The 18551-nt window shown below is 36.4% G+C and overlaps 1 protein-coding gene across 9 annotated transcripts in view; it reads right to left on the bottom strand.

Moving 5' to 3' along the window:
• ZNF438 (zinc finger protein 438) overlaps positions 1–18551 on the bottom strand; it is a 177639-nt gene that overhangs the window by 66171 nt on the left and 92917 nt on the right. For 4 of the 9 annotated variants that reach the window (XM_025397921.1, XM_025397924.1, XM_025397922.1 and 1 more), the window contains one exon: positions 11487–11615. The exons of the other annotated variants lie outside the window; for them this stretch is intronic. The gene's annotated coding sequence lies outside the window, so the exon portion shown is untranslated. The remainder of the gene's footprint in view (positions 1–11486; positions 11616–18551) is intronic. 9 annotated transcript variants of the gene reach the window in all.

The following is an 18551-nucleotide window of genomic DNA, read 5'->3' as shown; positions in this document are numbered from 1 at the left end:
AGTGGTGTCCCTCCTCCTTCCAAATGCCAGACTCTCTGCATATGCCTAATCCCATTCTCTCCTGTTTTCCCAACAACATGAAAATATTATTCCTTGTCTCATTTATATATTCAACCTCTTCTCATGCAGATCTTTTTTGCACTGGTTTTTAAACAAACACCAGTCTCTTCCTTTAAAATAACGGCAAAACAAAGCCGCTTGGCCTCACATCTCCCTCCAGCTATAGCTCACAGGCCTATCTAGACACTTCCTGCTTCAAATAAACTTCTCTACAGAGTTGCCTAAATGTTCTGACTTCATGTCCTCATCTCCTATTCACTTCCCAAAGTGCTTGAGCCCCACTACGCCACTCCTCCAAGACCCTTCTGTACTGGATATGTTAGCAGTACAATCGCCACTGTTCGTTATCTCCTTAACCTCCCCTTTTTCTCTTATATCAACCAGAAGCCCATGGTCTTTCCCTCTGCCCATCTTGCTATCCTTGGCCACTGAATGCTGAAGAACCTCAAGGTAAACATCATGTCTCACTTTACATTCTCTCCCTAGGATATCTCATCCATTTCAGAGACATAAATAAAAATATATTTTTTTGTTCTGTACTTTTAATCTCTAGTCCAGACCCCTTCTATGAGCTCCACACCTACATATCTGTAGGTCCACATCTGTCTACACAGGCAGCATACAGACTGGTAAGATGCATGGGCTCTGGAAGTGAAGTATGTAGATTCAAATCCCATTTCTTCCACTTACTGTCTGATATTGGACAAGTCTCTTAACATCTGTGTTTCCATGTCCCCAGCTTAAAAAATGCTATAATAACTGTAAATGCTCAACAATATTAGCTATTATCATTATTACTATTCGACCTTTCCTCTTGTGTGTCTCAAAGCCATCTGAAATTTTCTGCCTCTGAAATGCATGATGTTCCCAAAATGTGATCTGCTTCTGGGATTCCCTTGCTGTCTAAATGCTGTAATCAGAAATCTAGTAGTTATTTTTCACACAGTTCTCTTTCCTCTCCCATTTCTAATACAACATATCTGTTGAGATTTAAGAATTATATCTGTTATCTTTTCTATAACTGCACCACTCTAACTTTATCCCAAGCTCCATCCTCTCCAGTGTACCCCACTAAAATGGCCTGTAACCAATCAACACACTTCCATCCTTTACCACAAAGTACCATCCACGCTGCAGCCAAAAGGATCTTTACAGATTGCAAATCTGGTCAACTTCATGCTTAAAACCTTTTATTTGTTTCTCCTTGGTTTTAGAATAAGCACTGATCTTTATTAAATATGACCTAAAAAACTCTATAAGGTCTGAACTCTGCCTCCCTTTCCAGTCTAATTTCATACCATATATTCCCTTGGTTCTCTCAGCCCATTCTCCACTTGGCTTGATTCCAATTCTTCCTGCTTGCTTTGCTCCTCCCTACCACAGGGTCTTTGCCCATGCCCTTTCTTTCCTCTGTTTGAAATGCTATTTCTTCCTCCTCTTCTCCTAGTTGACTCTTAATCATCCATCAGATGTCTGCTTAAATGTATCCTCCTTAGGGAAGCCTTCTCTGGCCTCCCAGATGAAGTCAAATACTTTTATTCTTGGTACTCATCATCTTACCCCTTTCTTTCAGGGCAGAGAAAGAGTAAGGAAATTTACGGAGGAAGGAGGAAAGAAGTATCTTAGCCTAGAAATTAAGACACTTAATCATTTAGTTGAAAAAGCAAACACAGGCACAAGGGGAAGAATTACTTAGGTAACAATAGACCATATGAAGAGAGTTAGGTGGGTAATCACAGGTTGTAAAAGGAAAGAAAAAACTAAACAGCAAATCTGCTGGAATCAGAACAAGGACTTCTCTTGTATCTCTAACCTCATGGTTTTTATTAAAACGAGTTAGGGAACAGAATGTTCCCACCGGAACTATATGTTCAGTATACAGGTGATGATTCATCCAGTCTTAGCATATTAAGCCATAGACAAATCCAATCCAAATGACTAAAATGACACAAAAAATGTAATTTTAATAGGTTAATTTCAACAATGTCTTAAACACCTTTTAAACTGATATTCTGCATTATTGCTTCACATTTTATGTTTGCATATAAACTAAAAATCAAAATTGATTTTAATGGAATACCACTTAGTAATCAAAATGAACAAGTTATTAATAAACACAAGTTGGATGAATCTCAAGGAAATATTAATCTCAAGAGATAATCTCAAGAGAATGAAAAAGTTAAATTAAAAAAAGTTAAATCTAAGGATCCATTTAAACAACATCATTAAAATGGAAAAATTATGGAAGTAGGGGACAGATTAGTGGTTGCCAGGGGTTGGGGACAGGGGTGGGAAGTGGGAAGGTAGATGAGTGTGATTATAAAAGGTCAACATTAGGAATCTTTGTGATGGATATGTTCATCTTGACTGTAGTAGATACAAGAAGCTACATGTGATAAAAATTAGAAATAAATAAATATACACACAAATGAGTTCAAGAAAAACTAGGAAAATCCGAGTAAGATCTAGAATGCATCAGTGTTAATATCCTGGATGTTACCACTGGGGGGATTGTGTAAGCAGTGCATAGAACATATGTTATCTTTTGTAACTGCATGCAAATTTACAATTACCCTAAACTTAAAAGTGTCATTAAAAAACAGCTTTAAAGTGGTTTCACAATATTTCTCAAAGACATCGGATTATATATACTTGACTACAGAATTCCAATTTTTTAAAAGCAGGTTTCCTCCAGTTTCTCCATGTTCTACCTTTGTTGCTGTCAGCCCATGAATAAAGGGAGATTTAAGTAGACAGAAGAAATATCTTGAGGTTGTAACGAACACAATAAAAAAAAAATCAATATTTTTAAAAAGTAGATCTTAAAATGCACTTGAAAGTTTGAGATCATAATGACATAAACAACTATTTATGACCTAAGAAAAACTACCTACTTTGGTACTTTGAAGTATTAAAAAAAAAAAATCACACAGAATTAAATTACAAAGCTCAAAACTTGTTTATGCAGCTGGTCTTTTTTAAAATCAAGGAACTTTAAACCTAAAATTCTAATAGGCTTACTGGTGACACCCCAATCCTTTGAAAAATAAATGAAATATCATAAATCATTTGACAGTTTTTAAGCTTAGATTTTTATCATCAGACTCTTTAAAAATAAAAAAGCAATATGAAAGGATAGGATCTTGCTTTGTGCCCTATAAAGTTTAAGATAGAAAATAAATCATACTATTAAATGTCATTTAGAACCTTAACTTCAATACTTAGGATGAAATTGGCATAATATTCATGGTCATTCCTATGAGAATTCATGCAAGTCGAGTAGCTTTTCTTACAAAATATTGCAGAACTCTGGCACTTCCTGTGATAAATGAAGCAATAAGGCTTTGGAATTGCAATTGTGTATATTTAAGTACTTCATATAAGCAACCAGACTGTCATCTTGCTGGATATCTAGCACTATGAATTTATTATTTGTTATCCAAAGGAATGTTTGAATACTTATAAAGAGTAAAGGGTTGGGGTAAGCCCTTAAAATTTAAAGCTACAAATGTAGGGACTATATTGCAGCCACACTGTCCAACCTTCATTTTCTTGGCAAGTTAATTTAATGAAAAATATTCACAGATTTTTCAGGAAATGTAGAGATGAAAAAATCTATAAATATCTTGAAAATGTTTAGGATTCAACATAACTGTTAAGATCTAGATATTAGCTACAGCATTCTGAGAATTTTTATGACAGTCAAGTTGCAAGAAAATATATTATGGGAGACATTCTCCATGACCTGGTTTTAAGGTAAATTCACTGATGGGTCAATAATGGTTCAACTCATAAAGTGTGCTTTGAGAAGTCAGCTGAACCAGCATTAGGGGAAGGAGGTCAAAGCCGGGCCCTCTCGGTTATCTGGCCCATCCTATTTTAAAAGAATTCTGTTGAAGGAGATTCATTCCAAAGGCTAAAAAAATTACTTCTGTATTTTCTGATGGTTTCATTTACCCATCACATAAGTGAAAATTCATAATTTTCTTCCCTTCTTGAAGCAATAATGGCAGAACTTCTGAGAAATAGTCTCAGAAGATTTATCCTGTACCAATATAAATCTCAATCATTTTAGATTTCAGTTTTTCTAATTCGCTTTTAAGATACAGCCACCAAAACTGTGGCCTCCAAATAAGGCCACTAATGTCACATCCATATCAAGCTGTACACTTGAATGACTGAATTAGTGACAGCGGAAAGCCTACTTCTCATATTTTGCATATTATTGCTAATGAAGTATCCTTAAAGATTATTTAAGTGTATCTCTAATTTCTCAAGAAATTAAAATTAAATACTGAATACACACCAAATAGTATTTTCAACATATGTGCAAGTTATAAAGAACAGTAAAATGAACACCTGTTTTTCCACTAGCCAGTTTAGAGAACACATTACTTATAACTTTGAAGTCCCCTTTATGGCCTTTCCCATTCCAATTCCAATCCTTTTTCCCATGCATTCTCCCCAGCTATCTTTTTTTGTTGTTGTTTTTGCTTTCCTTTATGGTGTTACCATATGTATCCCTCATCAATATCTTGCTTAATTTTGCAAGATTTTGGATGGAATTATATTGGTTGGAATCATATTGGAAGTATTCTTAAGTTTCTTGGTTTTATTCTGTCCATGAGACTTATCCATGATGATATACTTGAATGTAGCACAATTTGTGTCTTCTCTTATTGATGATATCTGAGTTGTTTCCAGTTTTCTGGAACATATTATGTATTTCTCTGTGTAGATTACCAAGAGTTTCTATGCCTCAGAGTGGAGTTGCTTGGTTGATATACGCACAACTTATTAGTTAATGCAAATTAACTAATGTATTATTATTAGTTAATGCAAATGTATTATATGGTTGATTCAATTTGTACAACCACTAGCAGGGCAAGATAAGTTCAAGATGCTCCAACATTTTTGCCAATCTAATGGACATAAAAAAGTACTTCCTTGTGATTTTTTAAAGCTGTTTTTTCTTTCTTGGGGCAAAATTTACATAAAATGAAATGCACCAATCTTAAGTGTACCATTCCATAAGTTTTTTACAAATGCATATACCTTGATTCCCAAATCATTACCACTACCCCAAGTTAGTTCCTTCAAAATCCTTCCCAGTCAGTTCCTGCCCCATCCCCTAGAAGAAACGACTTTTCTCATCCTTTTCCCTCACAGATAATTTGTCAGTGTGTCATGTTATGAATAACCACAGTCTGTTTATCCATTCTCTTACTGATGGAAACCTGGGCTATTCCAGTTTCTGGCTAGTATGAATGAAGCTATATTATGTACGCATATTATGTATGTATTTCTCATAAAAATATTTTTGGTGGATTTTTATTTTCATTTCTCTTAGGCAAATATCTAGGAGAACTGCTGAATCATTGGGTAAATGTATATTTAACTCTGTAAGAAACTCCCAGATCTTTTTCCTAAAGTGGCTGTACCATTTAACCCTCTTACCTAATGTATAAGAATGCCAGTTGCTCTAGATCCTATCTAATTTTAGACAGTATGGTGGTTTTCTCATTCTCATTTTAACCTGCATTTCCCAGATGACAAATGACATTCATCACATGCTTACTGACCATTTGAATATCTTCCGTTGTGCAGTGTCTGTGTTACAAAGTTTCTTTTAAAATCATTTGTTCCCTATTCCTCCTTTTTAGTTTCTGGTTGTTTGGTTTTTTGTTATGGAGCCGTATAAATTAGCTATATATTCCTTTGACAAATATACAGTTTGCAAATACTTTTCTCAGTCTGTGGCTTGTTGTTTTCTCAGTGGTATCTTTTGATAAATATAAGTTTGTTTTTTTTCAATGAAGTCTATTCTTTAAAGCTTTTCTCTTACAGTGATTGCTTCTACATCCTCGGAAATCTTTGCCTACCCCCAGTCATAAAGATATTCTCTGATGTTTTCTTAAATTCTTATGGCTTTAGCTTTTATATTTAGTAGTATGATTCATCTCAAATAGATTTATATGCATGATGCAAGAGAGAAATTGAGATTTATATTTTTGCTTGTGGATATCTAGTTGACCCAGCACCATTTACTGCAAAACTTTCCTTTCCCTACTTGGTTGCTTTGGATTTGTTTGAAATCAGAGGCCTATATAAGTGGGTCTATGACCTCTGTTCAATTCCATTAATTTATTAGTTGATCCTTATGGCAATACCATGCCATCTTGATTATTGCAGCTTTATAGTTACGGTACAAAGTCAAGTCTTCCAGCTATGTTTTCAAGATTTGTCAGATTTTCTCAGTCTTTTACATTTCCATGTAACTTTTAGAATTAGCTTGCCAATTTTACAAAAAGGTCCGTGGATTTATGCTAGGGATTATGTTGAATCTACAGATCAATTTTGAGGGAAATGTCATTTAATTGAGTCTTCCAATCATATGGCATCTCTCTTCATTTATTTATATCTTTAATTTTTCTCAGTATAGTTTTGTTGTTCTTATAGATTTTGCATGCCTTTTGTTCAAATTATTCCTAAATGTTCTACTTTTATTAGAAATAGGAAATAGGTTCTACTAATGATCATCTCAATTCAAAAATACTCATTTCTCACGGTGCCTCCATCACATTTTCACTCCTTGGAAACATTAAAACATCAAAATTGTAAGAAAGTTTGTTTAATATTAAATAGTACATACTATATTCTGTATGGTAAACAAGAATTTCCAAAAATGAATGGAGATTCTACAAGTTGGCAGTAAAATAAAGGAATGGATTAAAGTCTAACAATACACATGCTGGAAATCAGGCTGGGGAATTTTTATAATCCACACTCATTTCAAGTAGATTATCTGACGGGGAAGAAGGATGTCAGACATACCATTAACTCAGTCTACAGATGCACTGATCTTTTAGGAAAGGGACTTTTGTTACCTAACTAGTCCAAAGCTTTTTTGACATCTGGCCCACACAGTGATGAGCACAGGTTTCAAGGAGAGGAGAAGAGCAGGAAATACTTAGCTTTGATTTTGAGCAGATATAGTTTAAGCTCTTAAATAAAATTTAAGCTCTTTGTCTTCTGCTGAAGACAGAACTGTATCCAGAGACTCTGAGGATTCCCATTTGGCCTTCTTTCATTTGCAACTTGTTATAATAGTAGTTTCACATTGTTCACTTTACTGTGGCTCCTTTTCTTCCTTCTACGCTTTTTCCTGGAACTACTAATTTTATTTTCCGTATCTTCACTATCTAATTCTTCAGACCTCTGTATGTGCAAGGATCTGAGAATTAATCAAATTTCCCATTATTACCACTGAGATCCTAAAAGACATTCCCATCATCTTTGGCCTTCTTGGCTTCTCCTTTTGCTTCCCCTTTAAAGTCTTTTCTCCATATGCTTTGTCTTAACTTTTTTCCTCTACTCTTCTTTGTCAAGTTTTTCCACTTCCTGAAGCCTTTCTTTTGATTTTTCAAGGTTTATACCACTACAATCCTCTTCCTTAGTATCCTTTAAGATGCATTTCTGCATCATTGGCCACAGCTGAACCTACTTCCCTTCGTCAGTAAGAATTATTTTCTTATTCACTTAAAATTTCTCATTTCTTTTGCATGTGATTTTGGTCACTTTTTTCTTGTCACTGGATTTAGCCAATTTTTTTAGTTTTATATTTATTTATTTATTTATTTCGAGACAGAGTCTCGCTCTGTTGCTCAGGCTGGAGTGGACTGGCGAGATCTCGGGTCACCACAACCTCCACCTCCTAGGTTCAAGCGATTCTCCTGCCTCAGCCTCTGGAGTAGCTAGTACTACAGGTGCATGCCACCATGCCCGACTAATTTTTGTTTTAGTAGAGACGGGGTTTCATTTTGTTGGCCAGGCTGGTCTCGAACTCCTGACCTTGTGATCCACCCACCTCAGCCTCCCAAAATGCTGGGATTAAAGGCGTGAGCCACCACGCCTAGCCGACAATTTTTTATTTTACAATGTATTCTCTTCAAGGTCCAACCAACCCAAGCATACAGTACTATTTCTCCTTAAAGAAATCAGCATCTGGGCCACCTTCAGCCTCCTCATCTGTGTTCATGAACTTTATAGAAATGTCCTTGGTTTTCTGTGCCTTATCAGTATTAGGGGCAGACTGAGTTTTAAGGTTCCTCTGTTTTCACCACTTTCTCTTTCATTTTCTGTCTCATCTGTCTCTTTCCTTCTCCTCTTCTCCCTCTTCATTACTAACACCACTGGCCAACGTGTACTCTTCTCTCTCCTGCTTGTGGTCTCTTTCCATCTGACTGAACGATGAACAACATATTGTTATTGAAATAGGCTCTAAATTCTTCCATGTAATCACTGGTGAGAGATAAGAGCTGTATTCTCATTAACAACTCTTTGGTCAGTTGTTTCTGTATTTTCTGCAGAGACCTTATCCAAAGTGTCATAGCAAGACAAAGAGACACAGCATATTCAGGTAGAGGTAACTTGTTCAAATCAAATACTTCAAATCAAATACTCAAATCAAATCAGATACACTAACGTACATAGGAAATTAAACAGCTTTGAGGTCTTCCTTTTAATGGTTGATCTTGGGCTAAAAAGGACTCTAGTATTTTCTGGACGTCCCTAATTTTTCTGGATTGATTTTTCCTTCTTTCATACGTACTCTCTTCTTGAGAGGTAGCTACATCATCCTTTTCTTCTTCTGAGAGAAGTAAAATTAATACAACTTCACCATCCTCATTTTACTTGGCAGTTCGATCTGCTCTGGGAATATGAGTTGGCATCCTCTGGGCAATCGAACTAAAGAACCCAATTCATGACCTGGGTATCCTGCACTCTGGCTGCAGGATCAGTAATAAAGAGCACTGCAGCTCTGTTACAGACCAACTTATTACAGACTTCATTTTTCTCATCTGCTGCTGTCAACCACAGAGGTCAAGAAAAGAAATGGCAGAGTGTAGCCAGTAGAAAACTTGGCTTAGGTACTGCAACTCTTTACCACTGAAGAAAAACATAATACTCTTTTTCAGATGGCTTCTCAAAAAGGAATATATGACATATTTTACTACAGTTCACAAACTATGTCGTTTTGTTCCAAAGTGGCAGGGGTGTTATATTTCACTTTTGTCACCAACCCAAATATATTCAGGGTTTTTCTAACTCAAGCATGTAAGATCTTTTACAGATTTAACTTGTTTTACCTAGAATGAGGCAAAGTTAATGTTTCTTGGGAAGATTTTTGGTAACAGCATTCACGGTATCAACCAAACACCATGCCCAAGATTCTATTTACTTCATCAATGAATTAACCTTTGGAGATGGGTATCATGATAACTTATTGCTTTATCTTTGTGCTGAAGAAGTTGAACCTGTATACAAACAAGTGTATTTATGTGGTTAATTAGCAGCTTCAAGTACATCTTTACCTTTCAACGTCTGGTAAAAAAGGTCTGTCCTCCAGTGTTGCCTCAATAAAGGCTCAAATAAATCATTTTTATATTATTTTAAATTTAAACCTATTTGCCTATTGACATAGTTGAAGGACTATTTGGACAGATATAAAAATCCATAAGTTACCTATTCTTTTCTTAAAAGTCTTTTAAGTATGGCCTATTTTCTTGCACTCAATGAAATCTGAGGCCAACATAATTTTCTCATTTATAAATATCTTGACCTATTTTTCTGGTTCCCTCCCAAAATTTTATCTCTGAGGTCCAGCAACTTTACTAGACCCAGGCACACAGTGAGTGTCCTTTCAATGGTTAGATTCAAGTTGTCACTTACTTCAGAAAACTTTATGCTCTAAACACTGGTTTCCTTTCATTAAGTTTGGACTTTTCATTGGGTCTACGATTATGCATATAATGGATCTACTCAGCCTGTCATCTATACCCACGGTCTTGAAACTGAGGAACATCTGAGGCTGCTCTAACGCTTCTTAAGAGAGATGCAGACCTAGGTAGTTTTAAGGCAATCTATTTCCAGGTCCTCAACTCTCATTTTTTCCTAATACCGATCTTTCAGAGAGTGCACTGGCAGCTAAGGCATCACGCAGCCTCTCTTCTCACTTCACAAAAGAAATGCATACCTCTTAGGATGCAAAAACCTCCAGGGTTCCAAAAACGGGAAAAAATTTTAACAATGCTATCTATGAAACCTCCTTTAATCAAAGCACTACAGTAAGGCCTTGTTCTTTCCATGTCTCATACAGATGTTTATTAAGAAATGGAGTACTTGGCCCATATTATGATGATAAATTGAGTGTATTGTAGAATGAAGCAGTTCCACAATACATAGTGACGACATTTTACTTATAGGGATTACCTCTTCCATACTCTTATTAGTGTTAAAGACGTATCTCTCTGGAGGCTTTAGTGAGCCCAAAGCAAAGAAACACTGAAGGCAGCAGCACCTTACTGTATCCAGGCAACACATGGTAAGGCTCTGTGCCTTATCTACTTAATCTATATTAGAATTAGAATTCAGCCATGTGATGGTTGTCATGGAGGCATATATTAACATATTTATTTGAGATGAAAAATCAAGTGGGACTTTTACTGACAGAAGGATGTCTGATTTAAAAGATAAGTTTGAAAATAAATACCAGCTTTGTCAATTAGATTAAATGGCAACCATTTTCCCTAAATTGAGTGATCTACATTTATAGCTGCAAGGTTTTGATAAAAATATATTTGAGGCATAAATTAAGAAAAACCGCTGTCAGCCAGGAGCAGTGGCTCATGCCTGTAATCCCAGCACTTCGGGAGGCCGAGGCGGGTGGATCACCTGAGGTCAGGAGTTTGAGACCAGCCTGGCCAACATGGTGAAAACCCCTTCTCTAGTAAAATACAAAAAATGTAAAAATGTAAAAAACACAAAAAATGAGCCAGGTATGGTGGCGGATGCCTATAATCCTAGCTACTTGGGAGTCTGAGGCAGGAGGATCACTTGAACCAGAGAGGTGGAGGTTGCAGTGTGCCGAGATTGCGCCACTGCAATCCAGCCTGGGCAACAAGAGAGAAACTTTGTCTCAAAAAAAAGAAAAAAAGAAAAACCATTGCCTAAAAATTGTACATTGCCAAGTATACAAAGGAATTAATAATTTTAAACAATCCTTTCTAAGTATGTTAGGTTAAACAGGGTGCCCCTAAGTAAAAGAATAGTAAGTGTAACGGTCATTTGATAAGTCTCAGTTAAGCCTTTTTGATAAATTTTCCCAAACTGAGAAAGTGACAGCACATCCCTCTCCAAGTTAAGTGATTTCCAGTCCTTTGCTTTCTACAAATGATAGTGTAATTGAGTTGTCAGTAGAAACATCGTTAAATAATCTGTAGATCACATTATGATTTCTGGCATGTAACTCAGCAGGATGAGCAAAGTTAATAAGTGATGCAGTGTTTCTGTCATATTGTAAACACTGACATTTTAAAGCTGAGGTGTTATGTCACTCTTTTAAATGTATATTTGACTTTGCTCACCTCTCTCATGTCTAATTTCCATGACCTCACTGTTTTTCCTGTATCATCTTTTTCTCTTGTACTCCTTCTAATTTTGTTTTCATTTGACAGTTTCATTTTCTTCTTCAATTTCTTTCCTGAGTTCTGCTTCTAAATGCATAATTTTAGATTTTATAATTAAACTATAATTACTAACATAACATTTTAACTTTTCCCATTTTGTGTATGATTAGGTAAGAATCCACTTTCCATCTTTTTCATATGGACACTCTATTGCCTCAGCACCATACACTGAAAGCTATATGCAGCCTTTCCCCCACTGATCTTCAACACCTGTTTTGTCATAAATCATGCTTCCACATATAGGTGGATCTGTTTGTAAATTTTCTATTCTTTTCATCTGCCAATCTGTATATCCTTACACCATATGCTGGCTTAACTACTATAGTTTTATATTGTCATTATATAAAGGCAGCAAAAGCACTTCCTTGATAGGAGGAAAAACACCTTCTTTAGGAATATGTATGTGATTCTGGGATGATTGCTCTTCCATTTAAGTTCAGAATTATAATGTCAAGTATCATCCAAATAATAATATTAATAGTAATCACACAATCTCAAAATCTGTTAGGGATTTGATTCTATGTGCAATGAGAGAGAATTAACATCTTTGCAACATTAAATCTTCTAATCCATTAATGTCTTTCAATAAAAGTTTGTAACTTCTCAATAAAGGACTTAGACATTACTTGATCGATTTCTTCAAAAGTTATTTGAAGTATGTTGCTATGTAAATTATATCTTTTAAAAATTACATTTCTGTAGTAACTTCACTGTGGAAAAATCTTGCAGATACCATCTTAACCAAGTGATCAAGGTTAGCATGACCAGTAACCAGTCATATTGTTACTGAAACACCAGAAGTTTGGTCTAGGTCCTGCTGCTGCACTGTACAGCCAGTCAATGACTGAGACGATGAGAGGTGCCAAGGAAGAAAGCTTTAATCAGGTGCTACAGCCAAGGAGATGGGAGCTCAGTCTCAAATCCATCTCCCTGAGGGACTAAAACTAAGGGCTTACATACCAGGGAAGAAATGTAACAATGTGTGAGAAAATAGGAACTCTGGAGGGGCAAGGAAGCAATCATGATGAATGAGGGGTCCAGCATCTCCTTGTTTGGATGTGGTGATCTGCTGAGTTTCAGTTCTTTGATACTTATTTTGAGAGGTCTGAAGTTCATTTCCTGAGAAAGGAACTCAGATAAATTAAATATGTTTCCAGCTTTAAGACCAGAAGGGTCGATTTCTGTTTATCCAAAAAACTATCTATGGGCCAACTGGGTGGGTTTCAATATTGATAACATTTACTGCCTGATATGATGTGAGATAATAAAGAGAAAACACCAAACTCAAATTGATATCCTTTCTACAAAAGACCTGACCACTATTCTTCAAAAGTATCAAATCCCTGAAAGACAAGAAGAGATCAAGAAACTGCCTTAAATTGGTTAAGAGACATGGCTACCAAATGCAATGTGGTATCCTGGGTTAGATCCTGCAACGAAAAGAGAGTATCAGTAGAAAAACTGGAAAAATCAAAATAAAAGTTGTAGTTTAGTTAACATCAGTATATAAATGTTAATTTCTTAGTTTTCATAAATATACTACAGCTATGTAGGATGTTAATTATTTCAAAATAAAGTGGTTTTTAATTTTCTGTTTTGTTGTTGCTGCTGGTCTATGGAAATACAACTGGCTTTCCTATATTGACTTTATATTTTAAAACTTTGCTAAACTCTCTAATTTTAAGAATTTAACTGTCGAGTTCTAGGATCTTTCTATACAGACAATTAAGTCATTTTAATAATGACAGTGTTTTTCTCCTTTTCCATTCCTACATCTTTTCTTGTAGTTGTCCCCCGCCCATCACCCCCAACCCTGACTTACTCTGCTGGCTAGGATCTGTGACACAATATTGAACAGAAATGGTGATACCGGGCAGCTTTGTCTTTTAAGAGTCAGATTATATCTGTTGATATCCAGAACTAATTTTAATTTCACAGAATAATCTAGGGAAGATTACTTGCTTTTGCTTTGAACATTTCTACCACAGAGATAACAATACTGTTTTTAAAGTTTCAAATACTGAAAATGTTTATCCAGAAAGTATAAAAGAATGTATAATACAAAGACTAAGAAATAACATGAAGACAAAAAAGGGATGCAATATAGTATTATTTTATTAAAACAAAATAAAAGTTATCGTATTAACCTGTCCAAACTTTGCTATCCCCTTCACAGTGTGGGAGCTGTCACTGGGAATTGGTTGCCCAGTCAAATTTTACCCTTTCCAAGCCTTTCCAACCTTGTATCAGATGTGGCCTTGTGAGTAGCTCTCCCCAAAAGAATGTCAGTGAGAATGACTGAATGCCAACTTCCAGGTTAAGGTCCCTCAGAAGCAGGCAAGGTATGTTCATGCTCTCTTTCCCAGCTGCTAGAGGACTCCAAGGCCCACATTATGGAAGGTCACCAAATGATCAAGAATGATTTTAATGCACTGCTTCATTAGCAATAAATGCACTTTAACTGGATTTAAGCTATTGTACAAGTGGGGTACATTTATCTTAATAGCTGGCTTTTCCTACCACAAAAAGATGGTATTTTTGAGGGAGATGCTGACTTTAAAAAAACTAAAATATATGGTGACTGCTTAGCAGCCAAACAGCAGGAGATGAAGAAACTGAGAAAAAGATAGAAAGGTACTTATGTCACACAGTCATAAAACACTTACTAAAAATACTGCTTGCCAAAACCAATCCTTGGTGATTGAAGAGAAAAAGTGGTTGCCCCCAGAGGTTTAAAGTAGGCAATTAACTAGAAATGGACATCCATCTCGGGCAATGGAAATGTTTGATATCGTATTTTGGGTAGTAGTTACATGGATGTACATAACTGTCAAAACTGGCTGAACTCAACACTTAAGAGTTGTGAGTTTACTGTATGTAAGTTATAGCTCCATTTAAAAAAATGCCTGATACAACTTCAAGAGCAGAACAAGTGTCACCAAGCCTATGTCTATGGAAAAAAGAGATGAACAATATTAGCATAACAAAGTATGGCCAGGTGCAGTGGCTCACGCCTGTAATCTCAGTACTTTGGGAGGCCAAGGCGAGTGGATCACAAGGTCAGGAGTTCGAGACCAGCCTGGCCAATATGGTGAAACCCCGTCTCTACTAAAAATACAAAAATTATCCGGGCGTGGTGGCGGGTGCCTGTCGTTCCAGCTACTGGGGAGTCTGAGGCAGGAAAATCACTGGAACCAGGAGAGCAGAGGTTGCACTGAGCTGAGATTATGCCACTGTACTCCAGCCTAAGCGACAGAGTGAGACTCTGTCTCAAAAAAAAAAAAAAAAAAAAAAAAAAAAGATTAACGAAATACTACTTGTTGCACTTATCAAAGATTATAAGAAAGAAATGTGCACAGGCAAGCACTGACAGATTTGAGAGCAGAAATGAATGGAAATAGAAAACTCAGAAATTTGGGGAGCTCCCAGGATTAGAGGAGCTGACTGCTTCTGGATTTCATATGGTAAAAAAGAAGACTGAAAAAGACTGAAAAAAACTGGCCCATTATATTTTCTCAGGCAAACAGAGGGACTCAGCCTTGCTGCAAATCAAGTTAAGTAGGTTAATTTTCCACAAAACCCATTTCCGATGGCCATACAAGACTCCCCAGCAAGTTGAGAGAGAATAAAAATAAGGAAACAAAGAAATATATTAGACTTGGGAATTTTGGGTGTGCTTATTGGCTAGAGTGATCATAACACACGTTGTCTAAACTGGGGTAGTTTTGAGAGTGGAAGAGAACATCATTACGTAATGTGTCAAGACAAGAGATATCAGTTAAGACTGCCCTTGCCAGCCTGGTCCATGCAGTCACTCTAATGTTAGCACATGATAATAACCACAAGATAGGTCAAAAGCCATCTCAGTTTCGGAGGAATGGCATTGCCAAAACCCCCTCAAGTGATACCTATAAGCCTTTGACTCTTTGATCCTTAAAACAATGCTCAAGCTCCCTGAATTTCAAGAACAGAAAGAAGGAAACAAAGGCTATACAGTCTCCACAAAGGGCATGTTCTGTGATGTCTACATGTATGTGACCTTGGAGGAAAATGGGCAAGGAAGAACCTTCCAGAAGGCAGAATGAGGTCCTGAGAACAATAAACAAAGAAGTTCCTCCCAGACAGCAGGATCAGAGGCTAATGAAGGAACACTTCCCACCCTAGCTAAAGATTCAACATGTTTCCTGCCATCCATGATTTTTATCACTGTCAGTATTCCTAATCCTAGATGTTCCCTTAGTTTTAGCAGATTAAACGCAAACTTAGAATGTGCTAACTGGCCTAATGCAATAAATTACAGACACTGCACGTAAAGTGATGGTTAAACTAAACCAGAAGGGTCTTTTACAAAGATCACTGAACTGATGGCCAGGAGGCTCTCATTTCATCCAACCTTCACCATTAACTGTGTGATCCTGGATAAATCATGACTTCTCAGGACTTCAGTTCTTTCATTTGTGATAAGAGGATGCCTTCTAGTTCTGTAATTCTAATTTAAAATTCTTGACCTCACTGAGCCAAAAAAAAAGTACAGAAATTCTCTACAAAATATCCGTAATAGACTAGTTGGTCCAGTTTTTATAGTAAAAGCAACTCAGCATAATTCTAAAAATTTATATTGGCAAGAAAAAATTCTGGCACTCTTATTTCTGATTTATCTATTTTATTCCGGTCTCAGTACAATAAGGAATAAAATGTAACCTTTTTTTCAGCGTGAAAAGACACTTGCTTTCCATTTCATTAAGTTTTAGAAACTAACCCAAAGAGAAGGGAGGGAACTCCACTCACTTCCAAATTTCAATACTTTTATAATATTTACACACCAGAATTTAGAACATCCGAAAAACCAAAATGCAATTTGGAATAGACTTTTAATCTGAAAGTACCATAATAACATTTTATTTGTTACATAGTCAATAATAGTCATTGAATCCTAAAAATAATATTTTTTCTAGTAATTAAAACCTGAAAAACATGTCTGCTAAATTTCAACTTTTGATGTCTCCTCTAACTTTCAGAAGAAAATAACATTCAGTATTCTGTCTTCTTCACTGATGAAAGAGAAGACAAAAACTAACATTCTACGTTGAAACTTTGTTATTTATCATGATCCAGTGGTATACTTGTTTATAAACATAAATATAAGAGCCAAACATTCAAAGAGAATACGACCCAAACTTTGTCACTTCAAATCACAACATGTTTGGAAAAAAAAAAAAAAAAAAAAAAAAAAAAAGCAAACATTCTGCAAACGCTGCTATCAATTTGAGTACTGATATTTAAAAGTCTTATTTGTTTTTCTTCAAAGCACTTTGCATATGACATTTGTTTTTCCTGCTGCTCTAAGATCACACCTGACTTTCAGTTAACTCTACCCTCCACTGTCACCAAGTCCTGGTCTAGATTCTCTGTAGTTTCAGAGAACAAACCCCTCTTCTCATGGATTTGGGGAACATTGCTGTCCAGTTGGGGTGAGGTAAAGACCTGGGAGTTCAGCTGGTCCTTTTACAGACTTTCAGCTGATCATCTGTTTTTAGCACCATGCCTCCCTTTCAACCTCCTGATATCACTGTCATCTCCTCTGCAGGTGCTTTGGTTTTTCCCTTCTGGTACTAAGTGATGGTATCATATACTTTCTGTTTCAGATTTTATGGTTTAAGGTAACTGATGAGACCTACCTCTGACAAAAAGAGTTGGAATTTTTGTTTCTATTTCCTTTGTTTTATGCTAAGATTTTAATAGAAGAAAGCAGATGGTGGCTGGATGCGGTGGTTTATGCCTGTAATCCCAGCACTTTGGGAGGCCAAGGTGGGCAGATCACAAGGTTGGGAGATCAAGACCATCCTGACCAATATGGTGAAACCCCATCTCTACTAAAAAAAAAAAAAAAAAAATTAGCCAGGCATGGTGGCAAGCACCTATAGTCCCAGTTACTCAGGAGGCTGAGGCAGGGAAATCGCTTGAATCCAGGAGGCAGAGGCTGTAGTAAGTCACGATCATGCCACTGCACTCCAGCCTGGTGACAGACAGAGACTTAAAAAAAAAAAAAAAAAAAAAAAAAAAAAAAAGCAGATAGTTCTTTCTTAAAACCAGAAACTGCAATCTGAATGACTTCATGTACCATTTTTAATGGTTTGAAGTCATGACACTTTTGGTCTGCTAAGCACACATTCCCATTTCTCTTCTGGTTCTTTTGGAGAAAGCCTCTCCTACTCCATGAGACCCTCATGGGGCCTGCACTCACTGGGCTATGCCCCTCTACTGGAGCACTGGGAAAACATACCAAGGCTGGCCCACCAGTATACCCCATTCCCAGGCCACAGTGACACATGAGATCAAAGAGAGTCAATCCACATCTTCTCTGAGGCAGGCAGCTAGACATTTGGTGTGACAGGTTCTCTTTCTGTTGAGATTGCTAAACTAGATGGACAATCATCTTGAGCTGCTAGTGGTCATCTTACTGACCATGCCTGTCTGAAAAATGACAAATAAAGAAACCAGCAGAAGAAAAGGAGTCCAAATGAGATCATCTGAGTTCCTGGCTGAAACCATGCCTGAAGCCAGATGTACCTCCGGAAACCATAGTTACAGAAACAATCAAGTTTCTTTTATTTTCACAAACTAGTTTGAGCTGGCTTTCTTTCCTTTGCAACTGAAGCAGTCCTGATGAACACATCATTGAATCTAAATGTTCCAATCACTAATACTTGAACAACAGAAATAACACTTCTTTGCCCCAAATTAAACACCCTAACTTTTTTTATTCAAACAAAATCGCAAATCAGAAATAAAGTTCGCACATGTGTCCCTTTCACCATTTAGGTCAAATACTTTGACTTTAGTTAAATATTCATGTCTTCAAGGTAGCAGTATCTTTGAGAATGAAGTGTATGTATATTTTATAGTACTAAAAATCCAATAGTCACTAACCTACTGAACAGTTTTCTTCCAGGTACTTCAAAC

The sequence above is a fragment of the Theropithecus gelada genome, chromosome 9 (genome assembly GCF_003255815.1).
Source record: "Theropithecus gelada isolate Dixy chromosome 9, Tgel_1.0, whole genome shotgun sequence".
Taxonomy (NCBI): domain Eukaryota; kingdom Metazoa; phylum Chordata; class Mammalia; order Primates; family Cercopithecidae; genus Theropithecus; species Theropithecus gelada.
Note: the sequence above shows the minus strand (reverse complement) of the source record. Positions and strands in the feature narration are given on the sequence as shown.